Source organism: Danio rerio, chromosome 24, assembly GCF_049306965.1.
Source record: "Danio rerio strain Tuebingen ecotype United States chromosome 24, GRCz12tu, whole genome shotgun sequence".
Lineage (NCBI taxonomy): Eukaryota > Metazoa > Chordata > Actinopteri > Cypriniformes > Danionidae > Danio > Danio rerio.
Genome location: NC_133199.1, coordinates 12,422,063 through 12,437,018, shown reverse-complemented (window position 1 = coordinate 12,437,018; position 14,956 = coordinate 12,422,063). Strand labels below are relative to the sequence as shown.

Sequence of the window (14,956 nt, the reverse complement as noted above, 5' to 3'; positions counted from 1 at the left end):
GAGCCATCTTCTGAATACTCTCAGGGGCTGAAGTCAGCACTGTGCTGTGCTCAGGTACTACACTCTCTGGAGTTGGAGCAGGCCCTGGGACTGCTCTCTCTGGAGCAGGTTCTGCCATGGCTTTCTCTGGAGCAGTTGGAGATTCTGATAGTGAAACCTTCAGTTCACTGGAGCCATCACTGGAGAATACTCAGGGGCTGAAGTCGGCTCTGCGCTGTGCTTAGGGGCTGCGGTCGGCTCTGCGCTGTGCTCAGGGGCTGCGGTCGGCTCTGCGCTGTGCCCAGGGGCTGCGGTCGGCTTTGCGCTGTGCTCAGGGGCTGCGGTCGGCTTTGAGCTGTGCTCAGGGGCTGCGGTCGGCTCTGCGCTGTGCTCAGGGGCTGCGGTCGGCTCTGCGCTGTGCTCAGGGGCTGCAATCGGCTCTGCGCTGTGCTCAGGGGCTGCGGTCGACTCTGCGCTGCGCTCAGGGGCTGCGGTCCGCTCTTCGCTGTGTTCAGGGACTGCGGTCGGCTCTGCGCTGTGCTTAGGGGCTGCAGTCGGCTCTGCGCTGTGCTCAGGGGCTGCAGTCTCTGGGATAGGAGCAAGCCCTGGAGGTGCTCTTTCAGGAGCAAAAGCAGGCTCTGAAAAAATCCTTTTTGGAACATATACAGGACATGGACTATTGATAGCAAGGGTAAGGAGTGACAAGATCTCTTCAATAGACTTGGTAAGGTGGGCATATAACTCCAATAAGGCCTCTGCTGCAGAGTCAAAGGACTGCTCAGGACTGACTTCATTGGCTGTAACAGGATGGGCAGGGTACTCTGTGCTAACCTCAGTGTCTATACCAGGCGGACTGAGAGCCATAGAGATGGCCTCCATGGTTAGGACATTTTGAGCAGGCTGCTCAAGGACAACTTCATGGGAGTCAGATACAGCAGGTGACTCTGAGATGACCGCTGTGGACAAACTATGACTAGGCAGATTGTTAGTCTTTACAGGATAGAGATCAGTGGACACAGCAGGAACAGAAATTAGGGAATGATTGATATTACTTGAATCAATGTAAGGCTGTAAGGCATGCCTCCTTCTCCTTCGCTTCTGATGGGTAGAAACAGCACACTTCACCTCTGTAGTATCTGTAACAAACTTAGATTCAGGTGAAGTGGCTGGAAACACAGCAGAGTCAAAAACAGGAACTTGCACAGCAGGCTGTAACACAGGAACAGGGTTAGACAAGGCAGTGAAAGGTTTAACAGTCTTGAGGATGATGGTAGGAGATTTAGAAGACTCAAAGTAGACCATGGTGGACTTAACTGGCTTGGGGGAAACTTTGAGAACAGCTTTCACTGACATGATGGGGTCATACAGGGATGCCGCTAGTTGAACTACCGGTTCTCTCTGTGGCCTCAGCATAGGAAAAGAACGATAGTCAGCCTCTTGACTAGACTGGGAAGGGAGGGTGGGTAGGTAGCAGTTTACTGATGCAGGTTGTGAAGGCATTCCCCACCATTGCTTTCGCAGTTCTGCCAGTCTCTCTGGAGCAATGGGGAATGGAGCAGTGAGGCTCATTCTGCTGGGTCCAGGTCTTGTTGGTCGGTTCATTCTGTCACGGTTAGAGGAAGGAGGACCCAAATTCAGAATGAGAAAAGGGGTGTTTATTGACAATGTGATATGAAGAGGGGTTTTGGTGAAACAGTCCAACGGAGGGGAATGGAGTCGTGCTGGGGAATCTTGGGTGGAGCAGGTAGACAAAGGAAGACTTGAGTCCTACAGCAGCCTGACAGGACACCAGCAACCAGGGACTCTTAGCAGACAAGGCTGGATGAACACAAACACACACAGACACAGACTGGGAAAAACTAAACTAAAAAACAAAATCATAAACTAAATAACCAAGACAAACTAAAAAGCAAAGAGAAATGAAATTAGCTTTTAACTTACTGATAATTAACTGAAATAAACAAAACCAATAAAAGGGAATTAAACACTTAAAGCTACGAAATAAGATAAATAGAATATCTTAAACAAAACAAACTTTAAAAGGATTAACCAGGGGGTATTCCAGAAAGCTGGGTTAACTTACCATCTGCTAAAACCTAAACTCTCGGTTGATTTACCCAAAACCTGCTTACCGCGAGTATGTTGGTTCCAAAACAGGTGACAAGAGTTAGTTAAATCAACCTCCTGAAGATAACCGCGGGTTAATGCGCGTGCACGGCACACACCTGAAGGCATTTTCAGTAGATCGCCGAATTCACGAGTCACCATAGAAAATCACGGTGAGAAAAAAAGGGCAACGCACTTTACAGCGCCGAAGCTGGAGGTTTTAAACACAGAGATTACACATCTGCTTCAACAAAGGAAAGAAATATAGAATAAGAAATAGATAAGAAAATAAAAAATAAATAATAAGAAAATTTATTAGTTCATTAAATTACACATGCCACCCTCCATTTTATTGTAATGATAAATTAAACTACTCTTTAACATCCTTTTTGAGTATGTTGTGTAACCATTCATGCATTTATTTTTCTTGCCATTAATTTCTTAAGGCCACAATATGTGTATTGACTGATAAGGCTTATAGAAATTGTAATCTTTCTGGAGCTAGAACTCTTTCCAAAGTCATTAAACACAGAAACATTCTTGAAAAAAGGTAATATTTCATTACTGGAGCTCTTTATTTAACACTCTAGAATATTCTTTCTGACATGCAGCTAATAGAAAGAGGCCTGTCTAACTGCTGTGTCCTATAATAAAGGCTTTTCAGTGGTTGAGTTTTTGACTTAAACCACACACTCTGTCACTGTTGTAAGTGATTGTTGTCAGATAGCTTTAGGTTCTTTTTATTTTGCATGCAGACGAAGTTCCTTCTGCCTCAACTAACAACCAGTGTAAGAATTTTCTGCACTTTTCCAAATTTGAATACTACTCTTGGATTACAAAATCTTTTATCTACATATTTAAATTCTTAAGTAGCTGTATAAGGTCCATCTTCAAAGATAAAGTCACATGAGCATCAACTTAAGGTGAGAAATATGAAAAATATGTTACACGTTGAAAGGTGTGTGTATAAAGCAGTGTAAAAAATCATTCATTTTATTTCAGGAAATGAAGAAATGAACAGACCAAACTATTTGATTAAACATAGTTTTTTGAGTAATTATATTTTCTCAGCACTCTTCCATCTGTTTTGTCTGCTTGGGTCACTGAGATTTCCTCTGGGTCAGGCTGCTGGTAGGGTGTCATCGTATAAGGCAGAAAAGGGTATCTTTTGTCCTCCAGCAAGTAACAATGTAGTGCCCAGTAATGATTCTATTTTATAATACAAATATAATAAAAATAAACATTGTGTTAAGCAACATTTGCTTTATAGTTTTTTTTTTTTTTTTTTACTATATTTGTATTATACACTTGAATCATTACTTCCTGAAAATCAGCCATTTAGCCTCAACATAGTGATGAGGTGGGGTGTGTGATGAGCTGGTAAGTGGAAGCAGTAATGAGTTTAATAGTTGAAACACCAAAAGATTAAGGATAGAAAATTAAGTTGTACCTGCACACTTATACTTTGGACAAATTTTATATTATCAGTGTCCTTTAGTGACTGATGGAGCTTTAAAATCGGCTGCAATTAATGCACACAATAGCATTTAGAAACCCTGAAAAAAATGTAGGTGTGTGTGCGTGAATGTATATATAAGAACGACATCCTACATCTTAAATTAAAGATATATTTTCCTACAAAAGACAAAGCTGCCACTTATAATATTATACAGAAAAATGTGAGGGTGCAGAAGGAGAGAAAAAACACAAGATCTATAAGTAAGATTCGAACTCGCTCCGTTGTGCGCTCCATTGTTCTTTATCGACGCACTGTCCACTACGCTATTCCCGTGCTCTGAATCATCTGTGTAATGATAAAAGCAGTTCAGTGCCAGGCATACTGTACAGGAGGTCATGCTGCCACATTGTACAGTTGCCTAAAATGCCCTGACGCGAATACAAAGAGCTGCACTGAATGTTTTTCATGGTAAGCGCAGACCTGCGGTTTGTCACATTTGATTTCAAAAAGGTTTGTTAAATACGTTAACATTATGAATTTGGTTATGAAAACAACTGCACTTATAACCCTCTCACAACGAAAAAACTTGTATCTGTGTGTCCACATCCATAAATATTCTCATCAAAAGAGCACGCAATGCTCAGTAAACTCTCTGAAACAGACAAACTCTGAAACATAGCAACTTACTCTCTGAACATAACCTGCTCCGGAGCAGGTTATCTTCAGAGAGTAAGTTGCTATGGCTACTTAACATACCCAGAAGTTACCTCTGATTTTGGAACCAAAGTTGAGGTTATCCACCTACTTACTCTCAAACTTACCCGTGTATGTCACATAACCTGCTTTCTGGAACAGCCCCCAGATGGGGATGATACTGAAGGCCAACTGAAAAACCAAAACAAACGTTAGACAAAGACAACTCTCTCACAAACAACAGCACAGATAAACAAGCACAGAATGGCAACAACATGAAACAAGTGGCAAGAAGTAACATGCAACAATGAACCGACGAAGGCATGAGGGAAGAGAGCACATTATAAAGGGAGGAAAGAACATGAGGACGAGGGGCCTCATGTATCAATGCTGCGTACGCACAAAAACTTTGCGTGCGCCAGGTTTCACGCTCAGATTCGCTCACGTTTGGATTTACTAAAAATGAACTGAACGTGGGAATGTGCGCAGCTTCACGGCAGCTTTCTGGCAGGCTTACGCACATTTTTTGTGCGTGTCTGTTTTATTTCCATTGGCGATTCCTAGAGGCAATTGTGTTAAATTCCTCTCTACAAAGTGTCTGAGCCTTGCAATGGCAGCTGTATGAGACGGGTTCAGCAGGTATAAAAGGTTTCCATACCATACATTTGACCAGCTAAACATTAAAGCACAATTTGCAGCAGTCGCCTGTTTTCCCAATGTAATCTGAGTGATCTACAGCACGCACATTGCTATAAGGACACTATCTGAGGATGAATTTGCATGCGTGAATCAGAAACATTTCCATTCAATAAATGTGCAAATAAAATATGATGCTTATTGATATGAACTTATTGATGATTCCTACTTGTCTTTCTCGTGATAAACAATTGGCAAAATCTGATATGTAGCGGGGGAAAAAACAAGAATGATTTCATCAGACGCTGGATTCGAGCCGAGTTCATGCTCGAACGTATCAATTCATGATCACATTCGTCTTACGAGTAGCGCCACTGAGACTGTTAAGCGTACTGCAACATTTTACAGATATAAACCACACTATTTCTTTTGTTAATGCACTCAGTGCGATGTTCAGACCCAACTGTGTTGACCGCATCAGCTAAACTCTCCCACTCTATTTTTTTCTTTTGTTGTTAATTCCGGAGAACAAACTTGCAATTAACACCACTTTTCTCCAGTCTACCTCCGAAAGCAGCACCTCCAATTCACATTCTGTTCAAAGTTTCTCTTTTTGCTTGCTTTTGCCATTGCTTTTTCGTTGGGTTTTTCCATTAGCATAGTCATTAGCATATTCATAAGGGGGAGGAGGCAGGCAGGGGTTTGTGCTTGTGCATGTTGCGCTCAGTTTCACGTTCATTCAGATGTACAAAAGAATATGCGTGAGATTCGGCGTACGCAGTGTTTCATACATCTGAATTTTTTTCTGCGTACGCACATTTACAGCTTTGTGCGTACGCAATGTTTTAGTAAGATTTCCACGCAAGTCTTCATACATGAGGCCCCAGGTGTAAAAACTAAGACTAACGAGGACTAGACAGAGGGTTAAACAAGGGGGTGTGGCAGTAGGAAAGAAAGAGGGTGGAACGGAGCAGCACATGGTGGACACAAACAAAAGGTGCGTTCGACATGAAGCTCAGCTGCAGCCGGTGATCAACGAGATTAGCCGAGCGCAGGCGGGGCGGAGTTGAAAACGGAGCCGTCAAGATGGACAGCTGGACACTTCGGGACTCAAAGTTGCTGCAGTCATGATGACCGATCACATGGCGTCATCATATTTTTTTTGTTATTTTTATTTATAACAACAAAACATTTACAAATAAAACAGAATACAGGCTCTTCAAACTATAGTTCCTTTTTAAACAATAAGAGAGAATTATGAATAAAATATATAACAAATGCATGAGAGAAATAAGAGGAAATGAGAGGTTAATATAAACATAAAAACGAACAAGTCTATTAAATACAAAGCAATAAGCATAAATTCTAGGAGTTAAACATCAATCTTTAGGCTAATACTTCTTGTTTGAATATGCTAAAAAAGGGTTAACATATATGTACATTTATAGATATAAAAATTTCCCATGTAAAAAGCAAAACAAGGTGTTTTGATTAGGTCTTAATAAATGACATTATTTTGGATGATGAATGAATTTTCAAAAAAGCATTTTAATCCAAAAAGATTGTGTTGAAAAGAACAAAAGGTAAAATAAGTGAGCTATGTAGAAGTTTCCCAGAAAGAGCAGGTAGCCTTTAAACTGCTAGACAGAAAATAAAATATATATTTATATTATAATAATAAAGCCATTTTATAATTATTTAATAAAATAGTTCTTTACTTTAATTTGTTAAGAGAGCTTTAGGGGGGCAGGATCAATGATGATGATTTTCTTATTTCAAGTCTGTAAGACTTATTTGAGTTCATATTTAGGTTATTCACTAAAATATACACTAAAATATATCATTTAAATCGTTCATGGAGATGAATGCAGTAAATAGTCTGTATAAAAAAGTTAAAAATAAACCTGTGCAAATAAGCTAACCTTTATAACCAGATTATTTAACAAAATATGATAACTGCAGTAAAATATTGGTAGTCTTTTAATAAGCAAGATGTGTACAGGATAAAGAGGGTGTGAAAAGTGAATTGTTTGTTTTGAAACTTTTGAATCGGAATTTGTCCAATTATAAACCCGAAATACACGTGTTTGTTGTCATGTGGTGAACTCGGCCAATCGTGTAATATCGGTGTCGTCATCAAAGCTCCTGCAGTCGCTCTTCAGAAGCTGCACGGTCTGAGTTTGCCGTCTGATCTCGGAGCGCTGTCGCGGTACTTTGATGCCACATGTGACAGTCACGTGGCGTCGGCGCAGCATCAATCCGGACAAGATTTCTAACCAGAATGCACCGCTTTAAGACAGATTTCGATCGATCTGCGCAGCGCTGCATGAAGTCGAACGCACCTAATGGCTTAGCCATGTGTTTAAACACAACACAAACATAGACGCATAAAACGTAGACAACACTGAAAGGACAGACAAGGAAGGGGTATGACATGCATCTTTGTCCAAATCTAAGCTTGACTGTACATGAACAGTAATAACCTTTTAAACACTGCTTACAAGAGTTTTACTTTTGTAAAAAAACACCAGTCATTTATAGAGCTGCCATATTCGTGTCATAAAACAGCTAAATTTGACACTTGTAACAGTGGCAAACACGTTTTTTTTTTTTTTTTATCTTTGATAAGATCACCAAAACTAGACAATACACCATCAATTCCTGTGACTCTGAAGGTGTGTTTTTTTTTAGTTGGCTGCTCTATATTTCACACAGGTGTTGGCATTTTGCTGCCTCTGGTCCATGCAAGCTTTGCATGCAATCAGACATTGACGGTAAACTGCAATTACAGGATAATTCATGGGCCCTGTAATTAAAAATATTGGACATATTTTTGTTAGTATTTTAAGAACATTTCTGGGACATTAATCAAAAGTAAAGTGTGGAAAGTTACAGGTATTATAGCTTAACTGACAAAATACTACTGGCTAGATCCACAAATCTTTTAGAGGTCAACAAGGTCTTGTTAGCAAACCTTTGCAAATTAGGCAAGCAAATGCATTCTTGATTGCTGCACATTCCTTAACTGTAAAAGGCAGAACAAACTGGATGTGTGTCAGCTCTAACAATCTTCTGATGGTCTGCGCAACCTCTGGCTGGTCTTGAGATGCCAACACCACCTCTTCAACTCTTTCTAGGACTTCTGGCAGTTGACTGTCATCATCCCGTTGACTGGGGAAAGAATTTACAAAGAGCACACCAATGTTTTTATGTTTAAGCCTGTTAAGTGTCAACTAATATGCTCTAGATGTCAGGTATTTTACCTAAACCTTCCCTTGGATCTTCTGGCAGTTGGCTGCTATCATCCTGTTGGCTGAGGAAAATATTAACAAGGACCACACCATTTTTTTATGTTTAAGCCTGTTAAGTGTCAACTAATATGCTCAAGATATCAGACATTTTACCTAAAAGGTATCTTGGATCTTATCTCCAGGTACTGTTGTTCAGGCATAGGAAAAACCTTCCTAGAATTTTGCTTCCAGTAGGTTGACCCAGAGGAGAGCTAAACAACTTAACTAACAACCTACTGTTAACTAGCTACTGTAGCATGCAGTTAATCTTATTTTAAGCAGTTATATTAGTTATGCATTGAAGCGGATCGCCAGGATAGTTTTCTGTGAAGCAGAACCAGCAGTCGGGCTGGGTCGTTGAAATCTAAAGGGCACAGATCCAGACCAAGCCTCATCCCTGGATCTAGCACTGGAGTCCGGTAATTGCATCTGCAAAAACACTGCATCGCCGTGCAATTTGTAAGGTCCTTTTGGAACAGGATCAGGACAGCTAAAATACCAACTTATACCCACTATCATCACTGATGTAAAAACTGGAACTGCATACCTTAGAAAAAAAAATCAATGTATAGTTTTATTTCATTGTAAGATTTCCCTATATTGTGATGGGAAAATTTTGTCCTTTCAGGACACTGGCCTGCAAACTTTAAACTTCAAACATGATACAATTTTGTAAGAGGTTGATTAGAGCATAATTTACATTCTTAACACTAATGTATTTACTACTATTTACAACTATTTGCACTAAAACAAAATGCAAATTTGCAACCACTACTACATTTTTAAAAAATTGCATAATTACATTGATGTGGCCATAACTATTGGCCAATCCCTAAAAAAAAAAAAAAAAAAAAAACTCTGTACTTCAATGTTTAATTATTCTGTCACACTTTATATGCACTCAAAAAAATGAATTATGGCTTTAGTTGGTCCAAAGAATGTAACTATGTTTAAATTAAACAATTCTCTTATGTTTGTGTATTAAAAATAAAAGTGTTGTGCTGGAAAAAATGAGAAAAAGTAAGTTTTCACATTTAAACAGCTTGCTTATGTAACATAATTGCAAGGGAGTTGTGTTGCTTCTGCAGTACTGCATTTTGGTCAATAGGTGGAGTAATATCTGCACATGCGCAGTTTCAAAACAACACGAAGTAAGAAGATTCAAACCACAACGATCACTCTCAGCTCGGCGCCATTTTATGGGAATCAAAAGATGAAGATTACAGTACAAATTGAGAACGTGCACAAAGCTTTCCCCAATGTGGACACACAGGTGAGATTTTTTTTTTACTTTTTATGTATTTATACTGAGGCTGTGACAACATTTGAATCATAAATGTACTCTCTTGTAATACTATGTTGTGTTTGTGTATAGTATTGCTATGAAATTGCCATGTTCCCTGTGTCTTTTCCACATTATAGACAGATAAATGTATAGTTTTTTTTTGCATTCCTGTGATATTTTATACTTGGTATATATTAACTCCCCCAAAATAAAGTTGCAAACAATGGTAGTAAGGAATAGTCATGTTAGAATAGTCTAAGCTTTTCACTCATCATAGCACACGTGCTGCTGATAATGTGACAATAAAAGTGTTTTGATTTTTTATTTGATTTGATAGTCTTTATTTTAAATGAGTGTCAAGCAGTTTGTCAAGTTTGAATGCCAGTTTTGATAACTTACATAATATTAATTAAAATGTGGTGTTGGCACATTGTTATTTATTATCTAATTGTATTCAAGCCTGTTAACTTAAAAAAAAAATCTTGACAAGCATTTGTGACACTTAAATAGCATGACATCTAGCATGATGACATATTTAATGTAAGCTTATTTGTTTGGTCATCTAACACGTTTAAATTTTTAAGTTTAGTAGTTTGCTATTTATATTATTATATTTTATTATTTTAAATCTTTGCTCACTCACATCTATTTTCTCCCTCACAGGTTTACAGCTCAACCTCTAAAGTCCCATATCTGGCTGAGGAGACTGTGGATCATCCAGGTACCATGCCTTTAGATGCCTATACACACATTAAAATGATGTACAGTAAAAATTACTAGTAATTTTAACTAATAATTATTTAGTAAATTACTAATTGTCATTTCATGTCATTTAGAACATCTCCAGTGGAAAAAAGGTGTGAATGCATCCTCAAAGCCCCTAAGTGAGGGAGTACATGGTAAGCTATTTTATTTTATTTTTTTAAACATTTTTTATTTTCCTCTTAAACCAATTCCTCTTTTCACCTTTGATCTGTTGGTAAATGTTTTATTTTTTACCTGACTTTTTTTAGGATGCTGGGCATGATGAAGCGCAAACCTTGATGTGCAACACCACCTTATGAATCTACAGTGGTTACATTAACATTTAGCAGACTCTTTTGTCTAAAGTGACTTACAATTGAGGAGACATTCAGCAAATCAACAGGAAGAGGCGATACACCCAATATGTGCTAATTATACAAAAGATTTTAAGAATTAAGAATGCTTCTACATGTGGTTTGTCAAGCCCACACACCTGTGTGTAGCAGACTTCATGCACAATGTTTTGTTTTTTGTTTTTTAGTTATAGGGAGTGGTTGTAAGAAAGTGTCTGGTGCAAATGTGCATAAATGGTGCAAGTGTCAGAGAGATGAATGTGTGTAGCTATTGCATGTTCTGTGATGGTTGGTCTAATTTATGGTTTAGTGCTGATCGTGTTACTTTGCTTTAAAATGTTAATCTTTCTTTGAACAACTGAAGTGTTATCTGCTTTTTCAGTGTAAAGAAGGTACAGTATAGTTTACAAAAGAAGGCTCAATTTTTCTAAGTATATTTTTGATATATCATTTGAAGGCAGAATATTATTTTTGAATGTTTTTTGTAATATATGAAAAGTATTATTATGAAAAGTGTATTTTATGATGTTTTTATAAGCATATTTTTTAAATCATTTACTGTTTTCAATTTACTTCATACTTGTATTACTATTATTTTTACTAGTATTAATATTTTAACTTATTGCAATAAGTGAAGATACAGATAAAGACAGTATTTGGATTTTGATAATCATTTTATTGCTGGAAAATGTGTAAAACTGTAAAAATGCTATTGAATAAACTCAATGAAACGGAAACTGTTTTTTTATTTGGTTAAACATAACAATATCAATTTTAGAATAATTGAACTTAAATAACTACATTGATTAAAGCTAAATTATAAATGTTACGTTGATTGAACTAAACAACATTACATTACCTTTATGTAACTAACTTAAGTTCACTAAAATTAATATTCTTTCTTAAAGGTAACTTAACTCGGTTACGTGGAACCAGTGGACAAAAAAAAGTTAATTAACGCCAACATATCATTTTTTTGAGTGTGTAAAATAATCACAATTGTATAGTCAGTGTATGTTAACCATGAATCCAAACTCAGGTCATTGGTTTCCTTTTGCTCCCTAACCAAGTGTAGCTGTGTGTATAGCTCTAGTTTAGCTCACCTGCTCTGCTAAGTTCGGTTTTTATTTTAAATATGATTACTAGACGTCCGGATCAAAGTCTGCTGATCATTTTAAATACTAACTGTGTTAGCATCACAGCTAACATATTTTAACACTATTACAAAAATTACCTGTGGTTGTCACCAATTTGGTCCCAGTCATTCCCCTCGCTAGCCAGCAGAGGTCATCATCACCGGACTTTAAGACATTACGTCATCCACTTAAATTGATAGCACTTTAGATCAAATTGAGATCACTATAACTTTTCTGTATTACCACAGGATTCTGTTGTTTAGTATGTAATACTCCTGTAGAATTCTTGTGGTAATATGTGGTATTAATTAAACATTTTAGTTAACGCTTTCTTTTACAACCCGCAAAGTACCGCGTAAGTACAGTGAAATTACTCTGTACTTTTCTGTACGTATTGTATAAGTATAATGATTGTATTTGTAGGTATAAGGGAACAAACCATAACGCTTGGGTAATAAGGGGGTAACAACCAGATATTCAACACAAAAACTACCGCTTAAGTACAGTGAAATAACGGTGTACTTTTCTGTATGTATAGTATAAGTATAAATAACGTTTGCGTAGGTATAAGGAAACAAACTGTAATGCTTGGGTAATAATAAATGCTTGGGTACTTTTCTTTAAACTGCAAAGAAACAAACCATAATGTATGCTGAATAGGGGGGTAACATTTATCATGCAAAGAACCGCGAAAGTATATTTCGTTTAAGATGTACTTTTCTTTAAGTATTGTATACATATGAAGAATTATGCAAGGGTGGTGACAACCTAATGCAACCTGCAAATGTACATGCACCTGCGTAAGTATATTAGTACTCTTATCCAGTGCTTGGGTTTTATATGGGGTGTTTAATGAATAAAAGGTTTACAACCTGTAAAATTATGAACCCTTATTGTACACTGTATGTATTTTAAATCTGCAATTCAATATAAAATATGTTTTCATACACTACTTACATTATGAATGTTCACTCGTTGATCTCACCACAGGCATCAATGTCTCCATAACTCAATATCAACAAATAACTTTGCATGATATAGCCTACCAACAGGGTTCAATGTAGATTAAAACAGGCTCGCATCTTTACTGCTGTTTGCAGAGGGGGGCTAACTGTTGCATTTCAGTGAACGTATAGCTGATGCTTTATAAATAAAATGTAGTAATTTGGTCTTCAATCAATAAAAAAATGAGCTGTAGTTTTCTCTGTTCTTAGTGTTCAAGTATACACTAGTGTGTTGAAGATCAGCTTCTTCCCTCCTTGTTCCCTGTAGTTAAAGGGTAAATAGAATATTTGTTCCCCCCTTGTTCTCTGTAGTTAAAGGCTAAATACCACATTTGAGGGTTGTAAATTAAAGTGAAGCACTGTTCCTCCCTTGTTACCCCCTTGTTCCCTGTAGTTAAAGGGTAAATACCACATTTGAGGGTTGTAAATTAAAGTGAAGCATTGTTCCTCCCTTGTTCCCTGTAGTTAAAGGGTAAATACCACATTTGAGGGTTGTAAATTAAAGTGAAGCATTGTTACCCCCTTGTTCCCTGTAGTTAAAGGGTAAATACCACATTGGAGGGTTGTAAATTAAAGTGAAGCATTGTTCCGCCCTTGTTCCTGTAGTTAAAGGGTAAATACCGCATTTGAGGTTTGTAAATTAAAGTGAAGCATTGTTCCTCCATTGTGCCCCCCTTGTTCCCTATAGTTAAAGGGTAAATACTGAAGATTTTATTCTCTCAGTGTGAAGTATTTTTCGAGTGTAAAGCAGTTAATTTTCTCTTCTCAAAATGTATGTAGTATTTGCAGCAAACATGCCAGCATGTGTTAAAAATACTGTGTAAGATGAGTATGCTTGCACAGGAGCAAGACTAGGAGAAGGCTATGCTGAAGAGTGATTGTGTACACTGTCAACCCATACCGTAGATTATGCAGTAAATAACTGTAACTGTAACTTTTATGTACCTATTACAGATATTTACTGTGATAATAAATGGTAAATTACTGTTGAACCATTACTGCCCCATCCACTCTGATGCTTTATGTTGCTTTTTATATTTTATATATTATTTAATTAATATTTTCAATATATATATATATATATATATATATATATATATATATATATATATATATATATATATATATATATATATATATATATACTGTAAAAAGAGCAGGATTTGTATGAAATTGTGTAGTGCAAATAATAAACTACAGTAATTTACTTTATTTACACATTACAGGCAGTACCTGTGACAATAAATGGCAAATTACTGTTCAACCATTAATGTCCTATCTACTCTGATGCTTTATGTTGCTATTTACAGAGACTTATATTTTAAAGGCAGAAAACAATGATTTAAGCATCACTACACCCTCAACAGGCTGTCTGTTATTCTAAAAACAAAGGTGTTGGAAAAAGTTTCAAGAAAATGCTGGCCCTTTAAGGGAGTCAGGTGTTTGATTTGTTTACTGCTAAGTGTGCTCTTTTCTCTGTCTATCAATTCAGATGTTGTCTAATATGTTTTAGGCTTTAAATAAGAGTTTACAATGAGTAAGTAAAATGTGTTCAAATGTTTTTGAGGGTTTCTAAAATAAGGCTGTTTTAAGTTATATTGTTGTTATCTTGAATTGTGTTCTTAAAAGCTACATTGTTAGCTAGTTAGCCTCTCTTCATATAACTGTTTACATTACTTTTTAAAGTATATTTATTTATTGGATATTGTATATTTCAGTACAGTTTCTATACACATAAAAACCATTACATTCCATCACCTTAGTAAGGTAATGTGCACAGAATTTGGGCTCTATTTTGACGGTCCATGCGCAAATCGCAAAACGCAGGGCGCAAATGCTTTCAGGGCGTGTCAGGACGCGTTTTTGCTAATTTAAGAACAGGAAATCTGCCTTGCGCTTCGGCGCATGGTCTAAAAGGGTTGAGTTTATTTTCTTAATGAGTTATAGGTGTGTTTTAAGAATAAATCAATTAGAGTGTCATCTCTCATTCCCTTTAAGAGTCAGCTGCGTCGCGCCAAGAGCGCATTCGCTATTAACAGGACGCAAAGTAAGTCTAAGTGGAAAAAATGAGCATTTTACAAACACAGTTAACAGTTAACAGTTTTTTAACAGAAAACTGTTAAACAGAGCATCTACTGCGTGAGAATGAGGGATAATGGATCACTTTCACTTTCGCTCTTGGATAGGGAAACCTTTACGCACAGACATAAATTAGTCTATAAATACTTTTGTTTGTTAAGCGCAAATATTTGTTTCAAAACTATTTCTAAA

The 14,956-nt window shown here is 37.1% G+C and overlaps 1 long non-coding RNA gene across 1 annotated transcript in view; it reads left to right on the top strand.

The window, feature by feature from the left end:
- LOC141380831 (uncharacterized) overlaps positions 1 to 11,282 on the top strand; it is a 37,102-nt gene extending 25,820 nt beyond the window's left edge. The window contains exons 3-6 of the long non-coding RNA XR_012399732.1: positions 9,272 to 9,436; positions 10,112 to 10,169; positions 10,285 to 10,347; positions 10,462 to 11,282. This is a non-coding gene — a long non-coding RNA (uncharacterized lncRNA). The remainder of the gene's footprint in view (positions 1 to 9,271; positions 9,437 to 10,111; positions 10,170 to 10,284; positions 10,348 to 10,461) is intronic.
- The last annotated feature ends 3,674 nt before the right edge of the window (positions 11,283 to 14,956 follow it).